We start from the raw sequence: 25,046 nt of genomic DNA on the forward strand, positions 1-25,046 counted from the left end.
CACGAAATACGAATACGAATCAGTTGGGACGTAACGCCATAAAGAAAAAAAACGTCAATTTTTGGTGTGCAACACCATGACACTATTCTAATACATAGTTTGAAAATATGTGGTGGGGTCGGAAATTGGTGCCTTTACCCTAATTTCCATTCTTTTTTTTTATGTTCAAAAATTCATGAATCAATAAGGTATCATGCATTGCTTTTTAAAAATTGGCAAAAGGTGTTGGGGGAGAAAGTAGGCCGCTAAGCTCCCATTATAGTCAAATATCAAGTGGCTAGTCTAGAGTAGATAGGTAAATAATGCCGACACGAAGGATCGAATTCACAATCCGATCAAGAACCCCCAAACGGTCGCCCAGTAGGTGGAATCGAACCACTTCGACGCTAATCGACTACAGGTTTGAAGCCTGCACCCCGGACCACCGAGGCTCGACTGGGCAGTGGTGCAGTGCGGTGGCACTCGTATATATACTACCGTGCACATCGATTTGGTTCTAGCGATGGATGGCACTTGATGAAAATAAGGGGGAGACGATAAGCTTCGACAAGTGAACGCTTGTGTGTGGGACTCTTGAATTCAAGTGTACACGATTTATTTTTAAAGGCTATTGATTTTTTTATCGATAATTAAATTATTGCGTCTTTTGTTTGCTTGGCGTTTTTATCAGCATTTTATTCATTCGCACTCAGGTACAGGTACAATTTCGAGCATCCACAGAATAGTGCTTATGTGTATGGGATTGCATATCAACAGGCGATTTTCGTGTACACTGAAGGCGGCTTGCAGTAATGACAAGCATAACAATGTTTTTAAATTTACCATGGCAAAACATGATCATCGACCCACCAACGCTTCTTGTGTGCGTTTTGTTTCTTCTCACATCAACCGGTTCGATAGCTGAGTGGTAGCGTGCGAGCCTGGTGATGTCAAGATTCTTGGTTCGAATCCGATTGCCAACAGAAACTTTTTTAAATTGAAAATCGAGTCCATGGTAAAATTGAAAACATAATTTTCTGATGAATTGAAACGAAAATCAGTCTGCACAAATTTAGTGGCGATGTGTATTTAAATTGACCCTCAGAATAGTAATTTTCACCGCAAGCCACCGTTCAGTGTACGGTCAGCGTTGCCAACCTTCCAGATTTATCTGGATTTATCCAGATTTTTGAGGTCTCATTTTGCAAAAATCTGGAAGATCCAGACATTTGTTTTTGGAATTTGTAAGGTTTTTCTCGGAATTTGTAAGGTTTTGCCCGGAATTTGTAGGGTTTTTCCCACAATCCAGACTTTTCCAGACAAAACTTCATAATCATCCAGATTTTTCAAAAATTAACCTGGCGACCCTGTGTACGGTGCGTTACTTTATCGATCACAGAGAAAAAATTCTACTCAGTCGATGAGTAACAACAACTCAGTTTCGTCGACCGCGAAGAGTTCGCGCAAACTGAGTAAGCTCGCTTGATGACAATGAGGTGCTTTTACTCAGTTCATCGTATTCACTATCGCTTACTCATTTTTGAGTAAAGATAGAGCGAATCGATGTTCCAGAACTGTCAGATCCGGAGGTAGAGGAACGGCAAAACAACAGTCTGCTCGTGGCGGACAGCAGCGGCTGCATCCAAAACGCAATTTTGGAAGAATTTTCCTTTTTCGAAGCAAATTAAGTGGCTTACGACCTCCGCAATTAGTGAACTCAGTAACAAATTTTGAAAACGACGTATAATCAATGGTGTAGCATTGATTATACGTCGTTTTCAAAATTTGTTACTGAACTGATGTTGACAATGAAGTTTTCAAGTGAAATCACTGGTTGCGGAGTTCGTAAATTTTCAAATTTTGTAAGAAATATCAATTGACAACATTAAACATGCTTCAAACTTACTCAGAAATATGAGTAGAAGCAACTCACGGTCGATGTTGAATATCGTGAGTTGACTTTACTCAGCCTTCATCGAATAGAACAGCAACTCAAAATTGAGTAACCTACACTTACTCAGTTTTAGGGTTGTCCCACTTTTAACGAAACTGAGTCGGATCCAACTCAATTTTGAGTAGAATTTTTTCTCGGTGTATGAGTAGAAGCAACTCACGGTCGATGTTGAATATCGTGAGTTGACTTTACTCAGCCTTCATCGAATAGAACAGCAACTCAAAATTGAGTAACCTACACCTTACTCAGTTTTAGGGTTGTCCCACTTTTAACGAAACTGAGTCGGATCCAACTCAATTTTGAGTAGAATTTTTTCTCGGTGTAAAATCAAGTCATACACGGAAAAATATTAAAACCCAAAGAATAAGTTTTAAAAACTCAAATTTGGCTAAACTGCTTTTAGTTTTAACTCAAAGTTGGGTTGTTTTCTCCCTCGCCCTACCGCAATGTTGTCGAAAACAAAGAGAGAAGCACCGACGCATCCGCTGCTCTTCCGTGGAAGAAGCCAAATTTGGGTTTTCTTGAGTTAACCCAAATTTGCGTCATTTGAGGCCTCCGTTGGGTGAAAATAACTTACCAGTGGGTTAATTTTTTTGCCGCTCTCAAACGAGAACTACTCACTCACCACTTTCGCTGTTTGACGCAAATTTGAGTTATTCCACGGAAGACCGGGATTGCGTCAAAACAACTTAAATTTGGGTTGATTTGTAGTTCCGTGTAGGCCTTTTCATGCACCGAGAAAAAATTCTACTCAAAATTGAGTTGGATCCGACTCAGTTTCGTTAAAAGTGGGACAACCCTAAAACTGAGTAAGGTGTAGGTTACTCAATTTTGAGTTGCTGTTCTATTCGATGAAGGCTGAGTAAAGTCAACTCACGATATTCAACATCGACCGTGAGTTGCTTCTACTCATATTTCTGAGTAAGTTTGAAGCATGTTTAATGTTGTCAATTGATATTTCTTACAAAATTTGATAATTTACGAACTCCGCAACCAGTGATTTCACTTGAAAACTTCATTGTCAACATCAGTTCACTAATTGCGGAGGTCGTAAGCCACTTAATTTGCTTCGAAAAAGGAAAATTCTTCCAAAATTGCGTTTTGGATGCAGCCGCTGCTGTCCGCCACGAGCAGACTGTTGTTTTGCCGTTCCTCTACCTCCGGATCTGACAGTTCTGGAACATCGATTCGCTCTATCTTTACTCAAAAATGAGTAAGCGATAGTGAATACGATGAACTGAGTAAAAGCACCTCATTGTCATCAAGCGAGCTTACTCAGTTTGCGCGAACTCTTCGCGGTCGACGAAACTGAGTTGTTGTTACTCATCGACTGAGTAGAATTTTTTCTCTGTGTGTGACAGATCCGTGCATGCATTTGTTTACAAAGCTTGAACAACAGCTGCTAACAAGAACGTGTCATCTTCATAGAAGAACTGTCAAACGCCCGAACAATCAGCTGATTTAAGACGTCAAATGAAAAGGCCCATTCCTATAGGAAGAATGTGTCACAACAAGAAAAACATCGGTAAAACTCTGCTTTGCTTCACACCGAGAAAAAATTCTACACGGTAAAAAATCTGCACTGTGATATAAACTGATTGGCACTTGAATTCGCACTACTGTTCAATCAGTTTGTTATCAGTTACATATCATTTGATAAAGAACATCCAATGCCTCTTCAATTTTAATGTAACTTCACATCAATTCGTTGTTGACAATGTTTTGATTTCAAAACTAAAATTAAAAAAAAATGTGTACAGCCGCACCCAGATTCGATACCAGGACCTTTAGAGTCACGATCATCTATTTTACCACTACACTGCTTCACATCTGTTAGAGAGGTGCGAATCGAAGCGAAGCACTTTCTACCGCCTGTCATCTGTATTTACTTTCATGCCCAAAACAGTCATTACCAAATCAACAACTTTTCACTTTGGATCGTATTGCTTTTTACAGTAGTGCAAATCGAAGGGATTTTCTGTTGATTTCTCTGGTGGGTTTGTTTTGGTCCTCAAATCAACACTGACAGCATAGACCACTTCACGGCGAAATTCTATCTCTTTTGCTCCTTCAGAGAGTTTGAAAACAACAGGACCAGTACCTGTCAAATTTGACAGGTGTTGGTCCTGTTGTTTTCTAATTTTCCGTAGGAGAGAAAGAGAGCGATTTCTTGATGACGTCATCGTGCAATGGGCAATTGCGATCTCAAAGGAAAAGCACTTCTGATCATGTTGATTACGACAAGGAATAGTTAAGGGATTTTTCCCTTACATCTAGCGTGCAGAATTTTTACCGTGTACTCAAAATTGAGTTGGATCCGACTCAGTTTCGTTAAAAGTGGGACAACCCTAAACCCTAGAACTGAGTATACTCAGTTTTAGGGTTGTCCCACTTTTAACGAAACTGAGTCGGATCCAACTCAATTTTGAGTATACTCGGTGCACCGAGAAAAAATTCTACTCAAAATTGAGTTGGATCCGACTCAGTTTCGTTAAAAGTGGGACAACCCTAAAACTGAGTAAGGTGTAGGTTACTCAATTTTGAGTTGCTGTTCTATTCGATGAAGGCTGAGTAAAGTCAACTCACGATATTCAACATCGACCGTGAGTTGCTTCTACTCATACACTGAGAAAAAATTCTACTCAGTCGAGGAGTAACGACAACTCAGTTTCGTCGACCGCGAAGAGTTGGCACAAACTGAGTAAGCTCGCTTGATGACAATGAGGTGCTTTTACGCAGTTGATCGCGTTTACTATCGGTTACTCATTTTTGAGTAAAGATTGAGCGAATCGATGTTCTGAACTGTCAGATCCGGAGATAGACGAAAAGGCAAAACAAAAGTTAGCTCATGGCGGACGGCAGCGGCTGCAAGGAAGCAACATATTTTCGCAATGTTGGTGGAATTTATCTCTTTTTTGGACAAAAATAAGTGATTTACGACTTCGGCAATGGGCCTTTTCATTTGACGTCTTAAATCAGCTGATTGTTCGGGCGTTTGACAGTTCTTCTATGAAGATGACACGTTCTTGTTAGCAGCTGTTGTTCAAGCTTTGTAAACAAATGCATGCACGGATCTGTCACATGAAAAGGCCTATTAGTGGTGCTAGAAGTTGTTCAGAAAAATCACCACCTGCCGATGTCGTAAATTATCTTTTTCTCAAAGGATGTTCCGTCAACAGTAAAGAAATTGCTTCAAATCTACTCAAAAAACTGAGTAGAAGCAACTCACGGTCGATCTTGAATGCCGTGAGTTGACTTTACTCAGTCTTCATCGAGTAGAACAACAACTCAAAATTGAGTAACCTACACCTTACTCAGTTTTAGGGTTGTCCCACTTTTAACGAAACTGAGTCGGATCCAACTCAATTTTGAGTAGAATTTTTTCTCGGTGTATTTCTGAGTAAGTTTGAAGCATGTTTAATGTTGTCAATTGATATTTCTTACAAAATTTGTTAATTGACGACCTCGGCAGCCAGTGATTTCTCTTTAAAACTTCATTGTCAACAACAGTTCACTAATTGCGAAGGTCGTAAACCACTTAATTTGCTTCGAAAATGGAAAATTCTTCCAAAATTGCGTTTTGGATGCAGCCGCTGCTGTCCGCCACGAGCAGACCGTTGTTTTACCTTTTCTCTATCTCCTGATCTGACAGTTCTGGAACATCGATTCGCTCTATCTTTACTCAAAAATGAGTAAGCGATAGTGAACACGATGAACTGAGTAAAAGCACCTCATTGTCATCAAGCGAGCTTACTCAGTTTGCGCGAACTCTTCGCGGTCGACGAAACTGAGTTGTCGTTACCCATCCACTGAGTAGAATTTTTTCTCTGTGTAGTCATGAAACGCACAAAAATGTCCATAAAGTGCCCCACACAATGCATACGTTTGCGTGTGCGTGACAGTAGTTTGACACATTTCCCATGGGAAAACTGTCAAAAAAACGCAAACCTCGACGGAACGGACGCTATGTGTTCCAGGCTTAAGCCTGGAACACATAGCGTCCGTTCCGTCGAGGTTTGCGTTTTTTTGACAGTTTTCCCATGGGAAATGTGTCAAACTACTGTCACGCACACGCAAACGTATGCATTGTGTGGGGCACTTTAAGCCATTTCACGAGACGTTTCAGAACAGCTGATCGCAGCAGCGGCGTCAACTGACAGAATTACACGCACGTTTGTTTTGCTGGAATCTCGTGTAATTTTTGAAAAGGTACTTGTGCGACAAATTGGAGATATGAGAAATTGGCGCCAAAAAAGGCTCAAAAGCAGTCGCAGAAGCAATACAAATCTCATAAATTAATCAGGTATTTTTTTCGTTGCGATTGACTCGTTAACTTGCCGAAAAGAATTCAAATAAAAATTTCTAATTATTGTTTTAGCCTTGTTTTAGCCAGTTTCAAAAACTACGCTTGACTTGCGCGCAGTCATTAACCATCATCAACCGGATGATGATTGAAAACGTAAACATCAGAGCGCGGAGTTCTGTCGTTTGACTAGCCTCATAAAAGAGACTATTCTAGTTGCTGGCATCCATAAGTTCAATATTTATGTTTTCTTCTATTTAATGAGCCGTTTTACGAAGTGACAACATTGTTGATGATGATATTGATTTTCACGGCTTAGGACGCACTCTTCTGCCAAATATTCATTCTTAAAATCGGCTCGTGAAATATGTACACTAAAGACACTGTATGCTAAAGACACGAAATCTGATGATTGTTGCTATTGATGATGATTGTCGCGTCATGACGATGATGCTGTCGAGCAATGCTTTTAAAGCGCGTTTGACAGGTCTCCTGCTCGATTAGAATGACATTGACAGCAAATTTGGAATTCCAATTGAAACATTTCGTGTCTTTATAGTGTCTTTAATGTAGACCTGAATAAGATGCAAATATGTATCCACTTATCCACTTATAGGCGAGCGGTAATGGCGGCGGCGGGCATATCCAACCGGTTCGGATTTTGACGTTTCTTGGGGGAAAGCCAAACAGTTTCATTCTCCTCCTCACCCCTTCACCCACCGTTTGGTGGCGCCAACCGATTGCGATCCCCAAGAAACGTCAAAAATCGAATCGGTTATTTGTGCCCGCCGCCGCCATTACCGCTCGCGGATAAGTGGATACCGTCAGTCGGGTGACATTGATCCTGCCTGGGGAATAACTTTCTAATCTAATCTAATCTCACACTAACGCAGCCATTACTTGAATGCATCCTGGAAAATGAAGACTTTTCGAGTCTATCATTTTTCTTGTCTAACGGCCAGGCCAACTGCGCAGTATGTACCGCAGAGAAGATTTCAAGGGATAGAACGATTTCAACATAGTCAATATTTGAAAACATTCTACACCTTGAAATCGAGGGGAAAGATGGAAGCGTGGACCTCCCGTACCAAACGCTTCCAAATAACGATATAGATATTTGAACATGTTCGCATGCATTAATATGGTGATGTATACGGTGATTTGCTAAAAAATATTGATTAGTGCGCGAGGAATGGTGGTAAGATTCTTCACTGAAAAGATAATAAGTAATATGGTAAAGTAATAGAATAAAGGAATAAGTAATATATACTGAATAAGGCATGAGTGATACGCTCGTTACAGTTACTATTTTTAAAACATGGTATTATTATACAATAAATTTACCTGAATCCTCCTGAAACAAAAAGGTTTATTAGCAGTTAAAAACAAAACATAAATTAAAACATAACCATTACAAAAATACATCAAATTTTAATCTGGTGTGCTACCACTTTAGGCAGTAAAATGGCAAGATTAAAATTTGATGCAATGTGGTAGATCTTACACCGTAACGAACCGTTCTAAGGTGATCTACCCACGTTACGGGACAGTACCTGCCTGGGGAATAACTTTGGGTCAAAAATCAAGAAAGATGTTTCGCTCAAAATATGCACTAACATTTATTAAAGTGATTATCAAAACGTGGATACTATGGTAAATATAACATGCGTTGACCATCCGGTGTAGAAAAAAGTCACATTTCGTTGATTTTCCATTTTTTTTTTTTCAATTTTATGATTAGGCGTACTGTACAATATCATTGTTTTAAAATGCCCAGTAGAAAACAGTTGAACACCGAACATGAAACGAATGGCTGCTTTATATGAGTGTATTGAACAGTTGTTTTGAAAAGTTATGAGTTTCCTTGGTTTTGTATGCTATTTTGCATGAGTAACTTATTTATTCGATTTGTAGGGGTAGGCGGGCACCTTCAATATTTTCAAATATACGAACTCTTCATTTTTAGTAAATGGAGAATATAGTCTATGTAAAACGTAGTTTCAGGAAAGAAACATTCGAAATTAAAATTATGCTTGACTTTGCACGAAAAAGTTACGTCCTCAGTTTTTTTTGTGCATGGAAATTATAATTTACACATCATAATATGAGATTTAGTGAGCAATTAATTGCAGGTCGTTTGAAAACTGATATTTCTAAAGCACATACAATTAGTTTTGCTGTATTTACATGCTTAACTTGGATTTTCTTCTTTTTACCCTTCTTACACCCATAAGAAGGGTATAAATATCACTCGAAAAACCGACTTTCGATCCTAGGCCCGGAGAGCCGAGTCTCATATACCAATGAACTCAGCTCGACGAACTGAGCAAATGTCTGTATGTGTGTGTGTGTGTATGTGCGTTACAAAAAAAAGTCACGCACGTTTCTCAGCCGTCTGTCAACCGATTTTAGTTCTCTTGGAAGCAAATGAAAGCTACTACATCCTAGTAGAACGCTATTGATTTTTTTTTTCGATTGGACGTTTGGTTACCGAGATATCTCTCGAAGAGTACTTTTATAAGTCATACATCTAAACTTTTTAAGAATTTTGACCAAGTGTATCATAATAAATATTTCGGCCGTTTGTCAATCGATTTGGGTTCTCTTGGCACCAAATGAAAGCTACAGCATCCTCGTAGATCGCCCAGAAATTTTATTTCGATTGGACATTTGGTTACAGAGATATCTTTCGAAGAGTACTTAGGATTTATGCAACTAAACCTATTGAGATTTTTGACCAAGTGTATCATAATAAATATCTTAGCCGTCTGTCAACCGATTTCGGTTCTCCTGGCACCGAATGAAAGCTACAACATTCTAGTAGAACCCTATACAATTTCATTAGGATTGGAGATTTGATTACCGAGATATCTTTCAAAGAGTAGGGTAACGGTTGAATTTTGGACCCCCAGAGGACATTGGTTTGAATTTAATTCAAAATCAAACAAATTCAGAGAGTATTTACACATAATGATGATGTTAGTATGTTCGTGAAAGTCTCTACTGTCCGTTAAAAATACCCACAAGGCCATTTCTGGCTTAAAATTTGATGAAAATAACTGATTTTTGAATCATCAGTTTTCACTGTTTTGGACACCCCAATATATTTTGGACCCTCTTCAGTATATATTTTGGACACCCGGTGTTTAAACTCGTTTGAAACTATTTTGGAAGAATTTGCCGCTTGAATATGCTGGATCACATCCTAATTACTTGATTGACAAAGGCTGATTAGACGAACTTTGCGAATTTAATACGCTAGAATGATAAACGTTTTTGTTTACATCTGCAAATTTCTTCAGCACCGCAATCTCTTTTTGTAAACATGATGCGACACTCGCTCGGATGACGAGATTGGCAAAAAATAATTTCAAGGCAAATAAGGGTATTTCCAGTGAGGAAATGATTGCTGCCCGTGCAGAGCGATCTTATTTAGCGAATGATTATAAAAATTTCCGTCATCTCATCATTAAACCTGTGTAAGTTGTGATCAAAGGACACAGGGGGTCCAAAATATATGGGGGTCCAAATTATATTGGTTACCCTATTTGGGAGTAATACAGGTTTACTTTTTGAGAGATTTTTGACCAAGGGTATAATAATAAATATCTCAGCCGTCTGTCAACCGATTTGGGTTCTCTAAGCACCAAATGAAAGCTACAATATCCTTGTAGAAGGCCCTGAAATTTTATTTCGATTCGACATTTTGATTACTGAAATATCCTACGAAGAGTATTTCAATAAATTCTTTTTTTTATTATTATATTCACTTGTTATCTTGCATGAGTTTTTGACCAGTCTATGGGAAATTATTTTGCAATAAATAATGCTGACCTCATACAAAGTGTATACTAGCAGGTTATTGTTTTCAACAAAATTATAAATAACAAATTACAAATACACAGGAATTCTATGAAAACTAACAATATGTTAAATGAAAACTTTGAATTTATTTTTTTTATTCTTATTCACTTAACCTAATTTACAGCTCTTTTGTCCACTAGGGCACTACGTGAGCGATTCCAATTGGACGCTGCACTTTGTACAGCGCCTACATGTATTCTATTCTAATTCAACTGTATCGAACTGGTGCCTTGTGCTGCTTCAACTTTTCTACCCTGTCCACGGTAGAATGATGAGCACGATGATGCTGATGTTTTGGCTGCTGTTCATTTTCCAGTCCGATTGGGGGTCCATTATGAGTTGCGGTTTGCCGATATCCAAATTCCGGGTCCGTTAGAGCTATATGCTCCGAAGAGGGTCAGGTGCCAGCTGCTCTCGGGGGGAAGAGCAACTGACGAAAAACTGCAAGTGCCGGGGCTGGGTTCGAACCCATGACCATCCGCTTATGAAGCGAACGTGTGGACCACTGCGCCACGGGCCCCGACAACTTTGAATTTATATATTGTGGGAAAAATGCAAGAACCTGACAGCCAAAATTACTAGTAAATGCCAAAACTGATTAATTTAGTAGATATATCATTTTTGCCCTTTTTACACCATAACCATGAATACCAAATACAGTATGCGGCAGGAAAAAATGCGAAAGTGTTTTTCAACTTCATGCCTCAATTTTGTCCATTTGACGTTAACCAATCTATGTTTCAACGTTCCATGATCTCTAAAAGGCTAATTTTCTGAAAAGTTTGAAAAAATCCCTTTTTGGTCACTAACCTTTACAAGACGGTGCCTGTAGCTGAAGACTATCAGAATTTTCAAACCACTAAAATGTACGCGACCTGTGTAAATTTCATATGTGATGAAACAAAAATTTTAATTTTCTCTACAATATCATAAAATATGTGTGCTTATTTTATCTGGTATGTGAAACTACATGGCTCTGGATTAGTATGCTCTGTTTGTTCATCGAATTAAAGTTATTTTTTACTATTTTAGCCATTTTCTCTTGTGACCATTGGGCGCGCAGTTTATCGATACCCACTTTTAAGGCTTGCATTATCACATGTTAAAAATCAAACATGTTCATTTTTATTTTGTAGTGCTAGAATACATATAGACATTGACTGATACACTGTCTTGAAAAATAGTGACATACATATCCCATATTTAACGTGTGATAGTGCCGTGGACTATTCGCATTTTTTCCTGCCGCACCCTGTACTTCGGAGCTAATAGGACAGATTGATGAAGTACTAGATTTGTAGTAATGAGCTGAGTTTTAGTATGGTGAGAAGGTCAATTCTCCGTTTCTGCACTGAAATGATGCAAAAAGCGTGGGTATTATGATTCCTTGCCTAATTTGATGCTGTTTGAGAAAAACTTTGGGCAACAGTGTTGTTGTTTTCTCCATTCCTTGCAACATAAACAACAGAGTTATCCTAAGTTTTGCTCAAACAGCATTAAATTGAGCAAGGAATCATAATACCCACGCTTTACACCATTTCATTGCAGAAACGGAGAATTGACCTTCTCACCATACTAAAATTCAGCTCATTACTACAAATCTAGTACTGCATCGAACGTGCCCCATTGAATCGACTGATTAAGAGATATTAGACAAAGTGTATCTCGCTGATTTTCTCACCCATTTGTTAATAGATTCAAGATCTTTTGGCAGTTAACAAAATATACAATATTTCAGAATATGTAAGCTATTTTTAAAACATTCCATACAAGATTCTAGGAGGTTTCTGGCATTTATGGTAGTTTAGTCCATGATCCATGCTATTTTGGAAACCAATCCACTAGATGCCAAATCCACAATATTTTGTAGAACTTTTGGTCAATTGCACAAAATAAATATGTTAAATACAAATAATACAACAATAATTTTAATAAGTGTAAGAAGGGTTCTGTTCACCATAGTAGACCTGTGCGCCGCCGCGCCACGCCGCCGCCGCCGACACTTTTTGCCCCACGCCGACGCCGACCGCGGTATCGGCGGCGCGCCATACGCCGATGTTTGTCACGCCGCCGATTTTCATTTTTCACGCCGGTGATCAGTGCACGAACAAAATTTTGTTTACATAAAGTTGAGATAAAATACTAATTTTCTTTCAAAGATTCATCTAAAATTCCAATCAAAGAATTCTTCAGAAGTTCCTTTAGAGATCTCTTCAGGAGTTTCTTCAAAGATGTCTCCAGTAGTTCCTTTAGAGAGTCAGGGATGCCTCTAGGAGTTTCAACATGCATTTTTTTCAGAAGATCTCGACAGAAGTACCTTCAGATTTTTTTTCAGGAGGATTCAAGGATGTCTCCTAGAAATACATTCGAGATTCATCCAGAAGGTTCATCAGGGGTTCCCATAGGAGGTCGTTCAGAGATTAGTTAGAGAGTTTCTCCAGGGATTTTTTTCTGAAATTCATTCTGCAATTCAGGAGTTCCTTCAAGAAATAGTCCAGGAGTTTCATCAGAGATTCCTCTAGGAGATCTCTGAGGAATTCCTCTAGAATTCCAACAACGGGTTCCTCCTGGCATTCTGTGTTCTTTAGAAACCACTCCAAAAGTTTCATCAAGCGTACCTTCAGGAAATCCCTCCTGGATTTTTCTCAACAATCCCTCCTGAAAATCCTTCAGGGATTCCTCTCGCTATGCCTCATGGAAAATTTTCAAAAATTCTTTCAGCAGTTCTTTAGGGATTTTTCTAGGAGTTCCTTCTGATATTCCTACAGAAGTTCCTCCATAGATTAATTCATGAGCATTTTCGAGGATTCATGCAGTATAGTAGTTCTTACAAGGATGATCCAGAAGTTCCTTCGGTAACCTGTTCAGGAGTTCCTTTAGGAGTTGCTTCAGGAGTTCATTAGGAATTCCTTCAGAGGTTCTCTGAGCTATTTCAACAGGAGTTCGTTCGGGTATTTTTTCAGAAGTCCCTTCAGAGATTCTTTCAGGAGGATTCATAGATGCCTCCAGGAAATCCATCAAGAGTTCCGTTAGAAGTTCTTTCGGGAATTCTAACAAACGGTCCTAGAAATTAGTATAGGAGTTCCTGCAGGGATTCCTTCTGAAGTTCATTTGACTTTGTAATGGCTTTTCCAGTCTTGACAAATTTCAAATACAGCTATTAAATCTTGTCCGACGTTTCGGTTACATTTGGTATCTTCTTCAGGAACTCAACTATTGCCGATTTTTCGTCCATTGTTGTTCTGTCGCACAATGGTTGTCGAACGGATTGAGTTTTCTCTCACAGCAGTTAACGATTTTTGGATTCGACTGCGATAGAATTTAACTTTGAAATGGCTTTTCTAGTCTTGACAAGATTCGAATACAGCTATTTTATAACGTTCTTTTAGAAATTCATACAGGAGTTCTTACAGAAATAAGTCCAAGAGTTCCTTCATAGATTCCTCTAGGAGTTACCGGGATTCATGCAGATGTTTCTTCAGAGGTTCCTCCTGATTTTTTTCAGGGATTCCTTCAGAAGTTCAGAAATCTCTCCAGGAGTTCCTTCCGAGAGATCCAGGAGTTCCTTCTGAGGAGGATCCAAGGATTCCCCTAGAAGTTTGTTCAGGGATTTCTACAGAAATCCATTCAAAAATTAGTATAAGAGTTCCTTTTAAGAATCCTTCAGGATATCCAAAAGGGTTTTCTTGGAGAAGTTCATTTAGGAATTCATCCATGAGTTCTTCGAGGTATCGCTCTTGGAGTTCTTTCTGAGATTTTTCCAGGAGGACTCACGGATGCTCCAGGAGTGAAATCAGAGATTTTCTACAGGAGTTCTTTCAGGGAATCTTGCTAAAGTTCCTTCGAGAATTTCCTTAGGAATATAATCAGGCATATCTCCAGGATATTTTTGTGGGATCTCTTATGGAGTTTCTACAAGAATTTCTCAAGCATTTCTTTCTGGAATTCCTCCAGGAATTCTTTTGGGAACTCCTCCTGACAATCTTTCAGGGACTCCTCTTGGAAATCCTGTAGGGATCCCTCTACCCAGAAAGATTCCCTCGGGAGATTACGCTGAAAATCCTTCAAGAATTCCACCTGGAAATCGTTCGGAGATTGCCACAGGAATTCTTTCGGGGATTCCCCCTGGCATTCCTGCAGCGATTTCTCCTGTAATTTCTTCTGGGATTCCTCTTGGACTTCCTTCAGAGGTTCCTCATGGGATTCCTTCGAGCATTCCTCCTGAAATTCCTACGGGAATTCCTCCTGGAATTTAATAGGAGATTCTTCAAAGAAATCATTCGGAAATTTCTCCAGGAATTGTTTCGAGGATTCCTCTTGGAATTCCTACGGGGATTCTTCCTAGATTTCCTTCAGGGTTTCCACCTAGACTTCCTTCAAGAATACCTCCTGATATTCTTTCAATGATTCCTCCTGGGCTTCCTATGGGGATTCCTCCTGGAATTTCTTCGGGATTCTTTCGGGAATTCTTTCGAAGATACAACTTAAACTAGCTTCTTGGAATTCTTCCGGGGATTCCTCGTACAATTTCTTCGGGGGTCTCTGCTAGAGTTCCTTCAGGAAATCTTCCCGAAATTCCTTTGGAGTAGACCTGTGCGCCGACTTTATTTTGCTCGGCGGCGGCGTGAGGGCCATTTCTGGCCGGCGGCGGCGGCGTCATCGGCGTCACGCCGGTGGCAGCTTTCGGCGGCGGCGGCGGCGTGAATCGGCGTGACCAAAATTTGACCGTAATGTCAACATTGGCGAAACGAAGAAGTTGTCTTTACGCTGTAGAATTAGTAATCTTTGCTTGTTCTTAACCATTGATGACATGCCAGTACACAGGATGAAGTATTTAACCAAAAAGAAACCAATGCTCAAACATCTTGTTTGACTCGATCTAATTTTCATTAGTGTCAAACAGATGTTTTTTCTTCAGTTCATTTTTTTTTTTTTTAAATTAAGTTTTATTGGTCATAATATGAAATAGTTATTACAGTTCTTATTTTATAGCTTTTGTTTAGCAAATAATATTTAATTTAAAATTTAACTCTCCTACATCAATTCTATTGTTACATTCATTAACATGACAGATGTATTCGGCTAGTAATTTTAGAATTTTAACACGTGATCGTCTATTAATGCCCCTTAAGACAGGCCTAATCATCTCCTGGAATGAAAGTCTGCTCCATCCATTCAGGATACTACCTATCTTCTGTTGCAGAAGCGCCCAAGCTGGTACGACACGGGGACAGGAGCGAAATTTGTGCTCGATGGTCTCTGCTGTTTGGCAATGGCAGTGCAAACAGTTTTCACTTTCCACTCTTTGCATTACGAACCACAGTTTTCTGTGTTCAATCTTCCCATTCACTGCTAGGTATAGCAGACTTCGTTGCGCTGATGGAATCTGCTGATCAGCAATGTTTCGCCAGATACGCAACCAGTCGACTCCCGGATGACTTTGTTCCACCTTTGGTTGCTCCGTTTGCTGGATGAAGAACCGGTGAACTTGACCGGCGGTGGGGTTTTCACGAACGAGGAGAGGAATTTGGGATATGCTTGCGACAATTTGTTTAACGTCGGGCAGGTCGATCGGGATTGGTCGGCGAGGGTTTGCTTGTCGGAAAAACGTTTCATAGAAGGGAAGTGATCCAATATCCGTCAAGTGTCTATTGACAGCCAGGGCTTTGCTTTTGAGGGCAGGAAGTTGAAGTTTTAACCCCCCTTCCTCTCTGCTACGTGCTAACTGCATGATCGGTATTCGAGCGATCAAACCACTCCATAGAAAGATGCCCATCGATGAAGTGATTTTCGCAGTGTGCACTGCAAGGGGCGGTAGTATGGAAGAAAGGTACCATATCCTCGAGGTTCCAAAAGTGTTTAACATGATGACTTTTTGGTGTAGCGTCAAGGAGCGCGCTGAATGAAGCCACATTTGTTGCGAAAATTTTCCAACTAGCGCGTTCCAGTTTCTCGTGGTCATCAATCGAATCGAATTTGTGAAAATTATACCCAGTATCTTCACAGAATTTGCCGTCTGAACCCATGGAATATTTATTTCGCCGCCTTCGCAAAGACCAACGTCAATCGATATAGTTTTACGCATATTGAGTTTAGCGCCAGAAACAAACTCGAACTGCGCAAATAGTTCCCTCATCTCTTCGATTATCCTGGCCGACGTGCAAATCACGCTGATGTCATCTGCGTACGCTACGAGTATGTCGTCATCACCGCATGCCCGCTCCAGTCTGCACACCAGTGGATGAAGATAGAGTACAAAAAGGTGCATGGACAACGGGTCCCCTTGCCGCACCGAACGTTGGATAGCAAACGATCGCGAGAGATGTCCGTTGATCAGCAATCGAGAGGTAGAGCGGTTTGCAATTTGGGAGAGCAGAGTTACCAGTTGCTGATTGAATCCGAGTGACCGCATGGTGGAGAAAAGGAAGGAATGCCGGACCCGGTCGAAAGCATGATCGAGATCGAAGCTTATTAGCTTCCCAGCGCGACGATGGTGACGTAGGCTTGCTATCCGGTCCTTGAGAGCAAGCGTTGCTTGGTATATATTCTTCTCCGAATTGGAACACTTCTGGCCGTCACTCAAGATGTGGTGCGCTTTCATCACTCTCTCCAGTCGGTTCTTCAAAACACGAGAGAAGAGTTTGTAGTCCGTGTTTAGTAAGGAGATTGGGCGATATGATTTTGCTGTATCATCGCCACCTCGTTTTTTGATCAGCACGATAACTCCTTCCACGAATGCGGAGGGGAAATTGCCGGTGAGCGCCTCATTCAACAGTAGATTGAGTTCCCGGTGGATAACATTAAACATGCGGTGATAGAACTCCTGTGGAATCCCATCACAACCGGGGGATTTTTTCGGTGCACTCGTTTTGATCGCAGAGAGTATTTCAGCCGTCGTGATTTCACTCGTGCAAGCCTCGTTTGCCTCGTCATTCGGTTGGATGGAAATTTCGCAGCCGAAGTTGTTCAGCTCTCCAGCAGCGGGTGCTGCCGCGGGTTCCGAATAGAGGCTAGAGAAATAGTTTACCAGATGGTCTTCGATCTCCTCCGGTGCAACAGTAATGCTTTCTTCCTCCGTTTTCAGCTGTGTGATGATGGTTCGATTTCGTCGTCTTTCCCCAAGATGAAACAACGAAATTGGTTCCCCTGATACGTACGTCTCGTTAATCCTCATAAACATGTGGGAGAAGTTACGCTGAAGGCTCAGCATTTCAGCTTTCAGTTGATTTATCGTTGTTAACATCATGGGGTTTTGAAAATAGCCGTCGTAGGCTAAACGCAGCTCTGCATATAGGCGTTGTTGTTCGTTGTGAAAGTCGTCGAACGCTAGTTTCGTCTTCCACTTGAAAAAAGATTTTATCCTGGGCTTGGCGTAGGATAGCCACCAACCCATCCAGGATGTGTAGGACCTGCGTTGCCGTGTCCAGTACTGCCAACGATTCTGAAACTCCTCAATATTTTCGTCGGACAAAAGATGGGACCGCAAGGTCCAGAACCCACGGCCATGTTCACGCCCCAGGTGAGGAAGGCAGAGCCTGAGTGTTAATGCCTTGTGGTCGGTGAAGCAGCATACATGGGTACTTGCCGTACGTAGCTTATCACGCAGCCCGGTGCTCACATAAATGCGATCAAGCCGAGATTGCGCGTTTCGGTTGACGAAAGTGTAACCTGGATCTCGTGGGCACAGTTGTTCCCACACGTCGAGCAGGCCGATTTGTTGAACGGCCTTCCTGAGCGAGGGACTTGGGTTCGGGCTGGACGAATCGCATGGCCGAAGCACACAGTTAAAGTCGCCTGCTATGACGGTGTGTTGAGTTCTATGACGGAGGTAGTACGCCAAAGTACTGTTGAAAAACACCTCCCGAGCAGCGCGTTGAGACGCGCCAGAGGGAGCGTATACGCTGCAGATAGTTGTATCCTGTACACGTAGGGCGATCAGACGGCTGTCTAAGCTTTTCTCCACGTGAGAGAAAGAGATGTGCTGTTTCAGGGCGATCGCTGTTCCCCTTTTGGTGTGGTCGACATTAGAGATGACAGTGTAACCGGGTAGAGTAAGGTTCTCGTTCTCTACCTCCTGTACACGCAGAAAAATGGCGCTTGTTTAAAACAATAAAACGCATGGTTGATTTTCAAACTGAGAATTTACTTATTCCAAAGTTATATTTAATTGTTTTTATTCAGAGTTTATTGATAAAAACAACCGATTACCATCATTTCATATAATGTCAAAAAATTCATTTGTATCAACAAAATAACAACCATAAACATGGTCCGAAAGCACTCACACATCTATAAAATGCTTACCCCAACATCGCCACAGCGAAGAAGGTGCAGCAAATCCATCACGCCAACTTCCAAGTGCAGCTTTGGCCGTGATGGATAACGCGCAGGTACTCACGACAGCATCCACAAAAAGTTGATCGGTTTCGCCTTTTTTGTCTTTTTCTAGTCGTTCTCCTCGCCATCCGCTTACCGACGATCTAAAAATAGATTTCCGAGCTGCCGCAGTTGCTGCCGTCACCAAAACAATCACATCCCGGGTTTGTTAGTGGCAAAAGTGCAGTCGTTTGAATCAATCAATTATTTCATGTTGAAAAAACCGTATCTCTGTTTGTTTTAACAAACTGTCAAAAATTTCGACAAATGAAAATATTTGTATTATCAAACAAATGGAACAGTTCAATTTAAACTAGAAATCAGTTTGTCGCTATAGTAAACTGAAAAATCGGTTGATTTTAACTAGAATTTAATTGTGTTTACGATTTATTTTTCTGCGTGTAGGCATATGATGTCGAGCCATTGGTTGTTGATGAAATTTCGGAGCGCGTTTATTTTCGTTTGACTTGCGATGGTGTTGATATTTATAGAGGCTATATTGTAGGATGTGAAAGGCATTTTAGAGCTGGTAGTCTGCATCTCTCTCGTTCTCGTTGTCGGCATCCATTCGGATCTTCTTGATACGGCGACTGCGTCTGCTGCCCGTGGAGAACAGACGCTCAGGTTTGCCGAAGCAAACCCCCCCTTCCCTGTCAGCCTACGACCAAAGGTCCCACCGGGGTTGGTTACCCGATCTTCCCTAAGGTTGCTCATAGTTTCCGGCCGGTACCGCGTGGAGGTAGGGATAGGAGTTGCTGGGCAGAGGCTAGTGGATCACAATGGGATCTGAATTGCGCAGCATACCCAGCCTTTACCGTGCCAATTCCTACGAACATTCCTCCTGGAACTCCTTCCGGGATTACTCCTAAAATTTCATTGGGGATTCCTTCTGAAATTCCTCCGGGGATTCCTATTGGAATTCTCTTGGGGAATCCTCTAGGAATTCCTTAGGGAATTCTTCATAAGTTTTTCTAGGGATCTCTCTAAGAGAAACTCTTGAACTTCATATAAGTGATTCCAGCAGAAGTTCCTTAAGGGTTTCATGAAGTTCCTTATGGGTTTCATGAAGAAGTTTCTTGATGGATTCCTCCAGGCTGCTTCTGGAATTCTTTTGGAGATTATTCCCGGAAATCTAAGGTTCTAAGAAAACAAAACGAAAACTGCAGCAAAACTATATTTTTGTCCTTAATTTGCAATGGAGTGATGCAACATGCACTAAAACGGATACGGGTATAGGTCTAATTACTGGCCACAGTGACGGACCCGAACAGAAATAAAAAGGTGTTCAGTTCATTCAAACGTAAGGTTATAAGTACACAGGGTCAATTATTTGACAAATGAACTGAAGAAAAAACATCTGTTTGACACTAATGAAAATTAGATCGAGTCAAACAAGATGTTTGAGCATTGGTTTCTTTTTGGTTAAATACTTCATCCTGTGTACTGGCATGTCATCAATGGTTAAGAACAAGCAAAGATTACTAATTCTACAGCGTAAAGACAACTTCTTCGTTTCGCCAATGTTGACATTACGGTCAAATTTTGGTCACGCCGATTCACGCCGCCGCCGCCGCCGCCGAAAGCTGCCACCGGCGTGACGCCGATGACGTCGCCGCCGCCGGCCAGAAATGGCCCTCACGCCGCCGCCGAGCAAAATAAAGTCGGCGCACAGGTCTACACCATAGGTGGATTAAATCGGGTTTTTATATCATATATCTAGTTAGAAAATATTTTGGTGGGGGCTGGCTCAACGACACTTCCGGTCCGCTTTAGTGCTTTATGCATCATTGTGGCCAGGTGTTGCTCTAGTTTTTCCAACTGTATTGTAAAGCATGAGCGGTGATCCTTGGCATTCTTGTGTAAATTGGGGTAGGTACTCGAAATGTTGATCGATCACCGATTATTGCTGGCAGATGCAGTGGAAAGTTTGTCTTAATACGTATCAATCGTCTCTGACAAACGAGAAAAACTGACCTCACTGATTACCTGTCTCTGAGCCAAATTTGGTATAGAGTCTTCAGTCTCCGATTAATCGCTTCATGTTTGATGGAGGCTTTTAATTCAATGGGTTACATAGCCGCTATCCGAATGAAGAGAGTAATGTTCCGCGTAATATATCACAAATTAAAAGAGGTGCGGTACATTACGTGGAGCGGATATACTGAATTGGGTACCAGACCAAGTCCCTGCTGGGTGGCACGAAATAGGTGAGCCATAGACAATAGAATCGTCAATGTCGTAGGGCATAGTATGTGACTATTGTCGAAACAACACTAGTTTTGATCATTGTCCAACCAAAATCATAAGCGGCGTCCACTTACACAAGTGCATAACTATGTTAGGGTCAAGATTAGGATGAAATCATTGGTAAAATATAATAACACTTTTTAGTTTGTGTAGTTAGTTGAACTAGTGTTAACTTTTTATTGGGACATTTTCTGTAGGTTTATTATGGATTACAATGCATTAGCTGCCCCTTAACTGACTTATTTTATAACAGTAAACAACATTATTCCTTTTTGATAAAAGATGTATGGACATAGAATTGCCAAACTATACATCTGATCAGACATTTGGGGTAGAGAGTTAAACACTTACGGAAAATAGTTTTTCAATGTCAGACAAACATCACATGAATACAGCTACCAATGTACCAAACCTTCTCTACTGTCTTCTCATTTTGCTGCTTCCTATCCTCAATTGAACTTATCTGACACTAGTTAGGACTGTCTGTGGGAGATCCGGGTTTCTAATTCTGTGTAGGACTTGTTAAAACAGGATGCCTGATATGTACTGCGGACAAATGGGCTGGAAGTACTGAGCAATAACTTTTACTGTCGTACTAATCATATTAAATGCATGCTTTTCTACTTACATCCCGAACGTCGCCAACCGGCAAAGAGGACATGACGAAAAAACGCGAGATGGCCCTAACAAAAACTAGAAAGGCGATGAAATTGGTCACCGATGCAACGATATGGAAACAAAATAGATGAGAAATTATCGACCAAATCATAATCTATGAACATATCAGTGATATGATATCACTAAAATGTTCTTTATCATTCTTTCTTTTTCTCGTTTCAGCAACAAAATCGAAACCTCTACTATCTCTTCATTTTCTGCCTTTTCCCATCCTATTCCCACATCTTCCTATATCCTCTACCCCATCTATTTAATGTATCTGACACTTGTTGGGACTGGTAACGCCAGCGCCTGCCTGTGGAAGATCCCGGTGTGCTAATTCGGTGTAGGACATGTTAACGGGGGAGGCTTAGTAGGTCCACATCTGCCTACAAGCAGATGGGCTGACAGTTGTCGGCCTGGGTGTGGACTGAGCAATTACAATTACAATTACAATATATCTAGACCAACATGTGAAAAGGGCGGATATCCAAAATGTTAGAATCGAGAAAAACGCTTGCAAAGTTTCACAATCTAAAACTAATTCCTATTTAACAATTTGTGCGTGTGCACTCAATCTTTTTCGTTATTTTAGAAGAAAACACTATCCTCCTGGTGATTGTATGCCAAAAAGTACAAACAAGCGTTTTTCCTTGAAGAAAATGAATGAAATGAAAATTACGCCCAAATAAAAACTCATTGGTCATTACGCCCGACATGCTACGCCGCTTGGTCGCCAGTACTGGAATTACGCCTGGTCAATATTACCTAGAATCGATCGCTTTTGTTGTTACGCCCGAAGAAATTTTGTATCGAAATTAGTGGAATGGAAAAGATTGTGAACCTAATCCACTGCAATAAATTGATTTTGAAGCTTTCTTAACTAAAAGTAACTAATTGAAGTTTATCTGACATTGGACAATGGAGGAGGAAGAAAATTTTCTCTTGACGTTGCCTACGATGAGTGGTAAAAAAACAATGAGTAAAATGCAATGGAAATCAGATTTCGATTGAAATCTATATTCTAGCTCTTATCTATGAGCAACAACTCTTTACAGCAAAGGAGGGAGTTGTCCCTGCCATTGTCCATAATGCGCGTTGAAAAAAAAATATTGCTACAGTACCGATTAGGAAGCGCAGGCAGCATATTATGTTCCCAACAAGCCCGTGCACAAGGGAGGGGTTTTGGGGGTTAAACTCCTCCCATTGCCGATACTCTATACACAAGGCCTCCTCCACCCTTGTGGGTAAAACCCCTCCCTTGTCGCCTTTTCTGTGCACGGGCGTGGTTCCCAATATCACCTTTTGCTGAATCTACCTGCTGTAACCTATGCCGGTCAATAAATTTGAGACCATTCGCTAACATTTTTATCACTGAAGCTTTACCAGCTGCATATCATCCAAATATATTCTGAAAATATATCCTGAATAGACATTGAAGCCATTTTGTCGCCACTTATTGCAGTCAGTCAGCGACTTCATTGAATTTTACGATGAAAAACGCACGATTTGATCTTGGGCGTAACAACCATCCGTGCGCAACAAGAGCAATAAGTGCACGGCGGATTTCCACTCAGACATTTTGATGGGCGCCGAAGCACGACGTAATGACGAAGGCTTTTCAATAACGGTGTAAGTAGTTTGGGGCGACTTTAATCAAAAGTGGGAGTAAAAGATTTGTGTAAATTTGATAAATATGAATTGCGAGATGCTGTTCTCGACTGTTTATTCAACAGTGTTAACCATTTTGTGCATTTTTGTGCTTTTTTTCAAAGGCGCAAGATCATTGGCGGAACAACCAAATGAAGCGATCAAAATCAGATGTGGAAATCCGCCTTTATTTAAATTATTGTTTTTCAGAAGTGGAAACTTATTTTTGAGCTAACGTCAGGAAAAATCATATTATTATTATTATTATTATTATTAATATTTATTAAAGACACTTTACCACTTATGTGGCATTCGTGTCTGTTGGAAAAATCATATGTTTATGAGTTGTTTCATCAAATTGTGCTGAAAAGTGATTTGTTTACATTTTGGCTCTTCCGCCCTTTTCAAATGTTGGTCTAGATATTATCTAGTTAGAAAATATTTTCTCCTACCGGGGCAGAATGGACACTCATCGATGTGAGAGAAACGGCAAGGGAAAAATATAAGCTGAAGCCCAAACCAACCACATTCTTTGAATTCAGATTATTTTCGGTTAAATGTTCACTATAGTAGACATATGGCGAAACAAATTGGCCAAAAAACGACAACGCGGGAAATAGTTGTTCTAGGCACAGCTGTACATTAAGGTGGTTCATAAAATTGTTTTTGCTCTACACCGCTTATTCGTTTCATAACCAGATTCTAGCCTTCTCCCAAATTTTGAGCTAAATTGGTAGAAAATTGAGAGTGCACAAGCCCTTCAAAGTTTGTATAGGAATTACTATGGGGAAACGAGGTTTTCAATTGACCGTAGCATTTCCCCAAGTACCCTAGAGTGTTAGTTGACCCTTGGTACTTCTAGGCTACTCTATCAGAAACAACTTTGCCGAAGACCACATCCAAATCGGACGTCTCATAAATTAGTTATCGATTTTTATCCAACTGGAGAAACTTTAACAGTGATCGTTCAGCTTCCCAGCAGGCAACATTGCTGCACATGGCGCCAAAGATAGCACACAGAAATAAATCATAGCTACTATGTTTCAAGGCAAATTGCAGTGATGCCCATTGAATGGTGTAACCATCATGATCAAAGATTTTCATTCTGGATAAAAAATTTTAATAACTAATTAAAGATGCGTCCGATTTGAATGTGGTCTTCGGCAAATTTGTAGCTGATAAAGTAGACTAAGAATACCAAGGGTCAACTAACACTCTAGGGCACTTGGGGAAATGCTACGGTCAATTGAATGAAAAACGTCGTTTTCCCATAGTAATTCCCATTTTAATTTTGAAGGTCTTGTGCACTCTCAATTTTCAACCAAATCAGCTCAATATTTGGGAGAAGGCTTAGAATCTGGTTACGAATCGAATAAGCGGTGTGGAGCAAAAACGATTTCTTGAACCACGCTATACTGTACATGTTTTATCCAAAACAGCCTAAAGCCTAAAAATTAACTGAACAAAAATGAACCAATACCGCCATTCGCGCATATTCTCAACTATGATTTCTATTTTAGCCAATCCAGTGTATTTCTTATGTGAGTGGCCAAATTAGAAGCACCCTGGTCAAAATAAACATATCAAGCCTAACTTTACCAAACACCGTATGTAACAAAAAACACACCTTTGGGGATGATTTGTGAAAAAATACTCGGATTTTTCACGTTTTTGGAATGCTCAATGTATGAGTTGCTACGGAAACAGCGAACTTGCCCTTCGATTTTCTCCGTTCGTGGATTTTGTTAGATACCGTTGGTAAAGCTAGGCTTGATATGGGAGCTGATTTTTAAGGTTTTTTTTTTCTTCCAGTTTTTAATCAAAATGTTTGGTTTTCACAGTTGTAATCATCATATTAGGATCTACTAGTAAAAAAATAATTTTATGCCAATTAAGATCGCAACGCAACAGGCTGAATACCGCATTATGGCCAAAACTCCGTACTGGCCAAAACTGAAGCTTCTACCCTATAGGAATACCAAGAAGCAACTCTGGAAAAATCCCAAGAGGAACCTC

At 40.5% G+C, this 25,046-nt stretch overlaps 1 non-coding gene across 1 annotated transcript; it reads right to left on the reverse strand.

The window, feature by feature from the left end:
- Positions 1 to 354: 354 nt before the first annotated feature.
- Positions 355 to 441, reverse strand: Trnastop-uca (transfer RNA opal suppressor (anticodon UCA)). Its single transcript has one exon. It is a non-coding gene; the product is annotated as a tRNA-Sec (tRNA).
- Between the last annotated feature and the right edge of the window lie 24,605 nt (positions 442 to 25,046).

This window comes from Aedes albopictus, chromosome 2 (genome assembly GCF_035046485.1).
Source record: "Aedes albopictus strain Foshan chromosome 2, AalbF5, whole genome shotgun sequence".
In the NCBI taxonomy this organism is placed as follows: domain Eukaryota; kingdom Metazoa; phylum Arthropoda; class Insecta; order Diptera; family Culicidae; genus Aedes; species Aedes albopictus.